Raw genomic sequence first — 10,707 nt, 5'->3', positions numbered from 1 at the left:
GGATGCCGGAGCGGTCTTCTAGTGAGGCTTCAGATGCGCGCACACCACCCACCACTTCCGAGTATATTACTCGCTAATGTTCAGTCCCTAGTTAATAAAGTCAACGAAATCAGGTCAAGTTGCTTTCCAAAGAGATATCCGGGATTGTAACATAGCCATGTTTCCGTGAAACAGACTAACTTGGGACATGCTGTCGGAGTCAGTACAGCTAACGGGATTTTCAGTGCATCGTGCCAATAGGAATAAACATCTCTCCGGTAAAAAGAATGTCAGGGGTGTATGTTTCATGATTAATGACTCATGGCATAATTGTAACAACATACAGGAACTCAAGTCCTTTTGTTCACCTGACCTAGAATTCCTCACAATCAAATGCCGACCGTATTATCGCCCAAGAGAACTCTCCTCGGTTGTCACAGCTGTGTATATCCCCCACAAGCGGATGCCAAGATGGCTGTCAACGAACTTCCCTGGACTTTATGCAAACTGGAAACCATATATCCTAAGGCTGCATTTATTGTAGCTGGGGATTTTAACAAAGCTAATTTGAGAACAAGGCTACCTAAATGCCATCAGCATATCGATTGCAGTATACGAGCAACTACTATGCTTGACCATTGCTACTCTAACTTCCACAATGCATACGAAGCCCTCCCCCGCCCTCCTTTTGGGCAAATCTAACCATGACTACATCTTGTTGCTTCCCTCCTATAGGCAGAAACTAAAACAGGAAGTGCCCGTGCTTAGGTCTATCCAACGCTGGTCTGACCAATTGGATTCAACGCTTCAAGATTGCTTTGATCACGTGGACTGGGATAGGTTTCGGGTACCTCAGAACAACATTGACGTATACGCTGACTTGGTGAGCGAGTTTATAAGGAAGTGTATAGGAGATGTTGAACCCACTGTGACTATTAAAACCTTCCCTAACCAGAAACCGTGGATTGATGGCAGCATTTGTGCAAAACTGAAAGCACGTACCACCGCATTTAATCTTGGCAAGGCAACTGGGAATATAGCCGAATACAAACAGTGTAGTTATTCCCGCCATAAGGCAATCAAACAAGCAAAGTGTCAGTATAGAGACAAAGTGGAATCGCAATTCAACGGCTCAAACACGAGACGTATGTGGCAGGGTCTACAGACAATCGCAGATGACAAAAAGAAAACCAGCCCCGTTGCGGACATCGTCTTGCTTCCAGACTTTTTAAACAACTTCTTTGTGCGCTTTGAGGACAATACAGTGCCATCGACACGGCCCACTACCAAAGACTGTGGGCACTCCTTCTCCATGGCCGACGTGAGTAAAACGTTTAAAAGTGTTAACTCTCGCAAGGCTGCCGGCCCAGGCGGCATCCCTAGCGCGTCCTCAGAGCATGCGCAGACCAGCTGGCTGGTGTGTTCACGGTCTGCTGTCCCCACATGCTTCAAGAAGGCCACCATTGTTCCTGTTCCCAAGTAAGCTAAGGTAACTGAGCTAAATGACTATCACACCGTAGCAATCACTTCTGTCATCATGAAGTATTTTGAGAGATTAGTCAAGGATCATATAACCTCCACCGTACCTGTCACCCTAGACCCACTTCAATTTGCTTACCGCCCCAATAGGTCCACAGCCGTTGCAATTGTCATCACACTGTGCACTGCCCTATCCCATCTGGACAAGAGGAATACCTATGTAAGAATGTTGTTCATTGACTACAGCTCAGCATTCAACACCACAGTACCCACCAAACTCACCATAAACTTGAGTCCCTAGGTCTTGACCCTGACCTGTGCAACTGTGTCCTGGACTTCCTGATGATCTGCCCCCAGGTGGTGAAGGTAGGAAACAACAACTCCACTCCACTGATCCTCAACACTGGGACCCACAAGGGTGCGTTCTCAGCCCCCTCCTGTACTCCCTGTTCACCCACGACTGCATGGCCATGCATGCCTCCACAACCCAATCATCAAGATTGCAGACAACACAACAGTGATAGGCTTGATTATCGACAACGATGAGACAACCTACAGGGAGGAGGTGAGGCCCCTCAGAGTGTGGTGTCAGGAAGATATGGTCCACATACACAGACCGTGTGGTGAAGAAGGCACAACAGCACCTCTTAAACCTCCAGGATGTTGAAAAGATGTGGCTTGTCACCGAAAACACTCACAAACTTTTACAGGTGCACAATCGAGAGCAGCCTGGTACAGCAACGGCACTGCCCACAACCGTAAGGCTCTCCAGACGGTGCGGTCTACACAACGCATCACCGGGGGCAAACTACCTGCCCTTCGGACACTTACAACACCTGATGTCACAGGAAGGCAAAAAGATCATCAAGGACAATAACCACCCGAGCCACTGCCTGTTCACCCAGCTACCATCCAGAAGGCGAGGTCAGTACAGGTGCATCAAAGCTAGGACAGAGAGATTGAAAAACAGCTTGTATCTCAAGGCCATCAGATTGTTAAACCGCCATCAATAGTACAGAGAGGTGGCTGCCTACCTACAGACTTTATCATTGGCCACTTTAATAAATGGAACACTAGTCACTTTAATAATGCCACTTTAAGAATATTTACATATCTCGCATTACTTATCTCATAGTGTAGGATACAGTATACACATACTATTCTATACTATCGATAGCACATTAGCATTTCGCATCACTCACAATAACATCTGCTAACCATGTGTATGTGACCAATTAATTTGATTTGAGACTGACCAGGTGAAAGCTATGATCCCATATTGATGTCACCTGTCATATTCACTTCAATCAGTGTAGATGAAGACCGGTTAAAGAAGAATTTTTAAACCTTGAGACAATTAGACCTGGAGTGTGTATATGTATGGGTTTGAGTGAATTGCCAAGACAAAATATTTAAGTGCCTTTGAATGGGGTATGGTATTAGGTGCCAGGCGCACCAGTTCTTGAGTGTGTCAAGAACTGCAACGCTGCTGGGTTTTTCCACGCTCAGTAGTTTCCTGTGTGTCTTAATGGTCCACCACCCAAAGGACATCCAGCCAACTTGACACAACTGTGGGAACTTTGGGGTCAATGGGCCAGCATCCCTGTGGAACAAAAGAAAGTAAGTTTGAATGACACGAAGGGACAATGCTGTTACATCCAATGCCTGTTTCCCTGAGGCTGTTGCTGCGCAGGTGCTTGTACGCGTGTACACATGCATATACACACACATTCAAATGCACGGACACACTTACACATGCAGTTGAAGTCGGAAGTTTACATACACCTTAGCCAAATACATTTAAACTCCGTTTTTCACAATTCCTGAAATTTAATTCTAGTAAAAATGCTCTATTTTAGGTCAGTTAGGATCACCACTTTATTTTAAGAATGTGAAATGTCAGAATAATAGTAGAGAGAATGATTTATTTCAGCTTTTTATTTCTTTCAACACATTCCCAGTGGGTCAGAAGTTTACATACACCCAATTAGTATTTGGTAGCATTGCCTTTAAATTGTTTAACTTGGGTGAAACGTTTTGGTAGCCTTCCACAAGCTTCCCACAATAAATTTGGTGAATTCTGGCCCATTCCTCCTGACCGAGCTGGTGTAACTGAGTCAGGATTGTAAGGGCTCCTTGCTCGCACACGCGCTTTTAGTTCTGCCCACACATTTCCTATAGGATTGAGGTCAGGGCTTTAATGGCCACTCTAATACCTTGACTTTGTTGCCATTTTGTCACAACTTTGGAAGTATGCTTGGGGTCATTGTCATCTGCTTGGGGTCAATGCCATCTATTTTGTGAAGTGCACCTGTCCCTCCTACAGCAAAGCCCCCCAACCCCCCCCGTGCTTCACTGTTGGCATGGTGTTCTTCGGCTTGCAAGCTTCCCCCTTATTCCTCCAAACATAACGATGGTCATTATGGCCAAACAGTTCTATTTTTGTTTCATCAGACCAGAGGACATTTCTCCAAAAAGTACGATCTTTGTCCCCATGTGCAGTTGCAAACCATAGTCTGGCTTTTTTATGGCAGTTTTGGAGCAGTGGCTTCTTCCTTGCTGAGCAGCCTTTCAGGTTATGTCGATATAGAACTCTTTTTACTGTGGAAATACAGTGGGGCAAAAAAGTATTTAGTCAGCCACCAATTGTGCAAGTTCTGCCACTCAAAAAGATGAGGCCTGTAATTTTCATCATAGGTACACTTCAACTATGACAGACAAAATTAGAAAAAAAATCCTGACAATCACACTGTAGGATTTTTTAAATGAATTTATTTGCAAATTATGGTGGTATAATAAGTATTTGGTCACCTACAAACAAGCAAGATTTCTGGCTCTCACAGACCTGTAACTTCTTCTCTATGAGGCTCCTCTGTCCTCCACTCGTTACCTGTATTAATGGCACCTGTTTGAACTTGTTATCAGTATAAAAGACACCTGTCCACAACCTCAAAGTCACACTCCAAACTCCACTATGGCCAAGACCAAAGAGCTGTCAAAGGGCACCAGAAACAAAATTGTACACCTGCACCAGGCTGGGAAGACTGAATCTGCAATAGGTAAGCAGCTTGGGTTGAAGAAATCAACTTTGGGAGCAATTATTAGGAAATGGAAGACATAAAAGACCACTGATAATCTCCCTCGATCTGGGGCTCCACGCAAGATCTCACCCTGTGGGGTCAAAAATCCCAGAACCACACGGGGGGACCTAGTGAATGACCTGCAGAGAGCTGGGACCAAAGTAACAAAGCCTACCATCAGTAACACACTACGCCGCCAGGGACTCAAATCCTGCAGTACCAGATGTGTCCCCCTGCTTAAGCCAGTACATGTCCAGGCCCGTCTGAAGTTTGCCAGAGAGCATTTGGATGATCCAGAAGAAGATTGGGAGAATGTTATATGGTCAGATGAAACCAAAATATAACTTTTTGAAGATGAAACGTGGCTGGGTCTTTCAGCATGACAATGATCCCAAACACACCGCCCGGGCAGCGAAGGAGTGGCTTCGTAAGAAGCATTTCAAGGTCCTGGAGTGGCCTAGCCAGTCCAGATTTCAACCCCATAGAAAATCTTTGGAGGGAGTTGAAAGTCCGCGTTGCCTAGCAACAGCCCCAAAACATCACTGCTCTAGAGATCTGCATGGAGGAATGGGCCAAAATCCCAGCAACAGTGTGTGAAAACCTTGTGAAGACTTACAGAAAACGTTTGACCTCTGTCATTGCCAACAAAGTGTATATAACAAAGTATTGAGATAAACTTTTGTTATTGACCAAATACTTATTTTCCACCATAATTTGCAAATAAATTCATTAAAAATCCTACAATGTGATTTTCTGGATTTTTTTTCTCATTTTGTCATAGTTGAAGTGTACTTATGATGAAAATTACAGGCCTCTCTTATCTTTTTATGTGGGAGAACTTGCACAATTGGTGGGTGAGTAAATACCTTTTTTCCCCACTGTAGATACTTTTATACCTGTTTCCTCCAGCATCGTCACAAGGTCCTTTGCTGTTGTTCTGGGATTGATTTGCACTTTTCGCACCAAAGTATGTTCATCTCTAGAAGACAGAACGCATTCCTGAGCGGTATGATGGGTGCGTGGTCCCATGGTGTTTTTATACTTGCGTACTATTGTTTGTACAGATGAACGTGGTACCTTCAGGCGTTTATACATTTCTCCCAAGGATGAAGCAGACTTGTGGAGGTCTACAATTTATTTCTGAGGTCTTGTCTGATTTCTTTAGATTTTCCCAGGATATTAAGCAAAGAGGCACTGAGTTTGAAGGTAGGCCTTGAAATACATCCACAGGTACACCTCCAATTGACTCAAATGATGTCAATTATCCTATCAGAAGCTTATAATGCCATTACATAATTTTCTGGAATTTTTCAAGGCCCAGTTTAAAGGCTCAGTCAATTTAGTGCATGTAAACTTCTGACCCACTGGAATTGTGATACAGTGAATTATAAGTGAAATAATCTGTCTGTAAACAATTGTTGGAAAAATGACTTGTGTCATGCACAAAGTAGGCAGCTAGCTACACAACCAGTGGTTGTCATCTGATTTTACCAATATGGAAAAGTATCTATGAAGGAAATTGCTGTCCCTCTGTGTGTTGGTTTGTGTCCTCAGTGGCCGACCCCGGGGACAGATTGTTTAAGGTCAATACAGTGTAATCCACCTGACAGAGACAATAACCATCACCATGGGACAGTATCAATAGGACCATATCTGCTTGACTTACTATAGGGATCCTAGTCTCACAGAGATAGTGAACACATGGTTGGTATTAATTGTGGTTTAATATAGTAGAATGATACCAATACAGGGGACATTTTTGTAGTGTCTTACCAATTAAGTTACCCAAGAGATTCAAGATCCAAACACAGCATTTCTTTTGTCAAGGTTGGGGATACAACTTTCTTTAGTCAGGAGCAGTGGAGGCTGCAGTGGAGGGGAGTACTCCTCATAATGGCTGGAAAGGAGCAAATGGATTGGCTTTTAACCATTCCACTCCAGCCATTACCACGAGGCTGTCCTCCTCAATTAACGTGCTACCAACCTCCTGTGGTCAGGAGCCATATTACCCACCATCCTAGTCCTGTCTTGCCTCTAAAGTTAAGCAGGGTTGGGTTGGTCGAGCCTTGGGAGACCAGATCATGCGAGAGTGATGTTGGAGGGCCAGTAGGGGGCACTATTCCCTCTAGTCTAAGGACACTCCATTGCCCTTGAATGTTTTCAGTGTTCTTCTGTAGCTAAAATGAAAATAAGGAGCTGAAAACTCCACAGCGTACGTGTTTGTTTCTTGGTACATGTGGAGGTGCACTCTCAGCATCAGAAGGGATTTTAGAAGCCAGCAGATACACTTCTCACTTTACTGTTCCAACAAACAAAGGAACACTAGGCACACTCCCTCAGACAGAAACAACCCCTATAGAGAGATGCAGAATGTAGGAAAAACCTCTTTAGACAGAATGGGGTAAAAGGGAACAAAGGTGAGAATGAAAAGGTGGAAGGAAAAGAGATGGCAGAAGCCTGAGCTGAACGTGTGTGTGTGTGTGTGTGTGTGTGTGTGTGTGTGTGTGTGTGTGTGTGTGTGTGTGTGTGTGTGTGTGTGTGTGTGTGTGTGTGTGTGTGTGTGTGTGTGTGTGTGTGTGTGTGTGTGTGTTGTAGGCATACAGGTACACTGCTGTGTGCTGGCTTGGACAGTGCTTTCCTGCAGCCTTCTGCTGCTGTCTCATATCCTGGCCCAGCAAGGGGCTAACCACAGAGTGGCTACTGAGCGGGACACTGGCCTGTCTGGGGGCTCTCCGGCACGCACCACAACCTGCCTTAGCACTCTCCATGAGAGGGACGTGAGAGGCCATCATCGTGGAATAATTGCAGCCAGTGAAATTGTGTTCCTTTTCATGTCCAGTGTGTGACAGCTCATATCTCACAGCACTCAGTTGAGCTTGTTATAGACGCCCCCTGCTACTGTCACAGCCACGGGGCCTGGCTTGTCTCTCGTGTCCCTGGCTGTGAACCTGCTCTCTCTGGTCTGCAGTTAGCCTACTACGCTCTTTGAAACTAGAAAGGACGAAATTATACATTTTCCATCGGCATGTCCATAATGAATATAATCTATGAACAATCTCTCCATATCTCACTCTGTCTCCTCTCTTCTTACCATCAGCCCTCTCTTTCTACCCTCTCTCTCTCCCTGCCATAACCTGGAGTAATTTATCCTCGGGCATACTGTTGTGAGTGATAACTTTATCATAGGAATTTTCATACGGCTGTTAGTTTTGAGGAAGTTGAAAGAGAGAAGGCTGCACTGGTCCAGGATGTCAAAGAAAGAACAAGTAGTTGTCAAATAACAACGGTAGGGAACGGTTTTCATACATGCGATTACATTGTAGCTGAACACTACGTGTTCATCTTTAGACAGACCTCACTCGTTGAGAGTGTCCTGTGTTGTTCTCCACGTGTGTACCAGTCCATGTGAACATGTGTCTGCTGAACCTCGGTGAGGAATGAATGATACCCATTTTTATGTGTTTGTAAATACACAGTAATGACTGATGACTTCATTTGGGTTGTCTACAGATTATTATGATAGTCTCAATGAGCACTATCCAGCACATTAAAGGAACTTGACAAGAAAAATGTGTATTTTTTCTTGGTATTTCATTACTTTCGTTACTTTAACAGAACGTTTCCTAAAAGTTTGAACATTCTCCTTACAATTGTCATTGTAAGCTGCATTCAAAGAAAAAGATGCCCTCTTGACATTGGAGACAATTCACAAAAGAACAGAATCAACCTCCAGCGTGATCCCAAAACATGGATCCCCAAAAGTTTTGTGATTGAACAAACTAGATATCAGTTTGATTTAGTTTCAAAGTTACCGTATATTTGATTTGGCAGGAGTTGGTAATGGCAACCTACTCATTGGGTTCCGGCAGATTGATCACCACCCTGACTAAACCATGTTGGTGAACCTGATCCAACAGATTGTTTGCTGTCCCGGCCAGGCGACTCTAAGGGGAAGGTGTAGGGAACACTCAGGGGGGACCCGTTGATGTGGTGGCTGCCTGGACGTTAATCCGATAAGAGCGCTGGGAATGAGACTGCTGTTGACCCGCTGTGTTGTGTTTGATCAAGGATTTAGTATGATGAGCTCCCTATGAGGTGTCATGCCCATCTGACTCTGCATCAATCTCGTTGTGTCTATTGGTAGTTGTGCAAATAGGTCAAATACGACTCAATGGGACAGTTTCCTGGACACAGATTAAGCTTAGTCCTGGACTAAAAAACGATTTCAATGGTCACTTTAAATTGAGCATGTTTTTTGGTCCAGGACTAGGCTTAATCTGTGTCCAGGGGAACTGGCCCATTGAGTCGTTACAATAGGCCTACGTTTGAACCACAGCTGGTCACTTTTTCTGAGGAATTAATGGGAAACATATCGAGGAGGCAAATAATTATATTCGTTTTCGTCTGTGTTCTTATCGTTCGGCATCTCTCTCCATCTTGCTGTCTCCGCTCAGCTATTTGTTCCATGTCCTCCTCCTATTTGGCCAGTGTGAAGGAGAGCAGATGGGCACAGAGCTAGCTACAGGACATGCTATAATAGCATGTACTGAGTCTCACAGTGGCTCTAACTGACAGGTCTAATTCATCCACCCACTCCTTGCCCTGTGATGTCAAGTAAGTGAGCCACTCCAGCTGGAGTTAATCACGGAGCCCTCCAGGGCTCTCCTCGCTCACCTGGTGGCTTTTTGACTGCCTGAATGGTGCTCTTTATTGGAGCTAGTTGAGTCATGATACATGGTTAATAAACGTGTATCCTGCTAATAAGGAAGTGTCATCGCTCACATCATGAGAGCTGAGACCATAGGGCCTCGTTCTCTGGTAAGTTTTAGTCACTCGCCCTTTGTAGCTCAGTTGGAACAACATGGTGCTTGCAATGCCAGGATAGTGGGTTTGATTCCTGGGACCACCCATACATAAAATGTATGCATGCACGACTAAGTCGCTTTGGATAAAGCATCTGCTAAATGGCATATGTTATTATAAGGTCTCGTACTTCTCTCTCACAAACTCTGAGGGAAGTGGTGACTCCCGGCAAGTCTCTCCATGATCTGTAGCACAATTGCAGCTCATCAGCCAAGAGCCTAATTTGTTCCAAGGATCAGAGAGAAGTGAACACACCCTCCTGCTCTCTTTGTTTTTGTGATTTCACTGATTATAAGTGTCGGAGTCGGCGCATGTACACCCCAACCTCAGTTCACCGGAGAACTCTTGATGAGATAAGTCACAAGTGTCAGTTATTTAATTACTCTAAACCTTACCCTTGTAGCTCAACTTTGATACAGCAAAATCCACATGAAGATTGTTGTGGTTGGAGTGTGCAAGACAATTGTTAGGCCTATACATGTTTATGTGGAGTATGTGAAGCGGTTCTGTTCCCACTGCACTGAAAGATGCATGCCCACAGATCCCAGACTATATATAAACTTCAGAGGTAGTTACAGTTCACGATAAGATCTTGTCCAATCACAGGAGCCCTCTCAGTCAAAACAGAGCCGGGCATGGTGGTTGCCATAGTGATCTAGACAAAAACAACCTGTCCGTTGTTTCTATAGTGACAATGACATTGGCCTGCCGATGCCAATAATGCGGGAGAATCACAGAGCGATAATGAAGCTGTGTCTAACGTGGCAGAGATGTTTTGTGTCCACAGTGCTCTGTCGTTGTCAGCTAGGTCTGCTATGATAACTGCCTTTCTCCCTGGTAGCCTAATAAGTTGGGTGGGTGCAAAGCATTTGTTTTGGAAGAACAGGACAGTGGGGTGGCTTGAGGTGTGTTTGGTTCAAATATTTATATGGAGATGAAATGGTATGGATTGATTCTCCATAGTCTAGTGCTCAACCCTCACAAACACATTGCTGGAGGATACATGAATTATCCAGCTCTGGCTTTCATCCCTTTCATCATTTACTCATTTCAAAAACAAGCCTTTGATGAAGGGGGAATAAAGAGATTTAAAATAGTGGTTCAGGGGTTAGTCCAGGGGTGTAATAGATACTTGAAAGTACTACTTTTTTTTTTGGGGGGGGGTATCTGTACTTTACCTTACTTTACTATTTATAACTTTTACTTCAATACATTCCTAAAGAAAATAATGTACTTTGTACTCCATACATTTTCCTTCACACACAAAAGTACATTTTGAATGCTTAGCAGGACAGGAAAATGCTCC

The sequence above is a fragment of the Oncorhynchus gorbuscha genome, linkage group LG18 (assembly GCF_021184085.1).
Source record: "Oncorhynchus gorbuscha isolate QuinsamMale2020 ecotype Even-year linkage group LG18, OgorEven_v1.0, whole genome shotgun sequence".
NCBI classification, from domain to species: Eukaryota; Metazoa; Chordata; class Actinopteri; order Salmoniformes; family Salmonidae; genus Oncorhynchus; species Oncorhynchus gorbuscha.
This window is presented reverse-complemented; position numbering follows the sequence as displayed.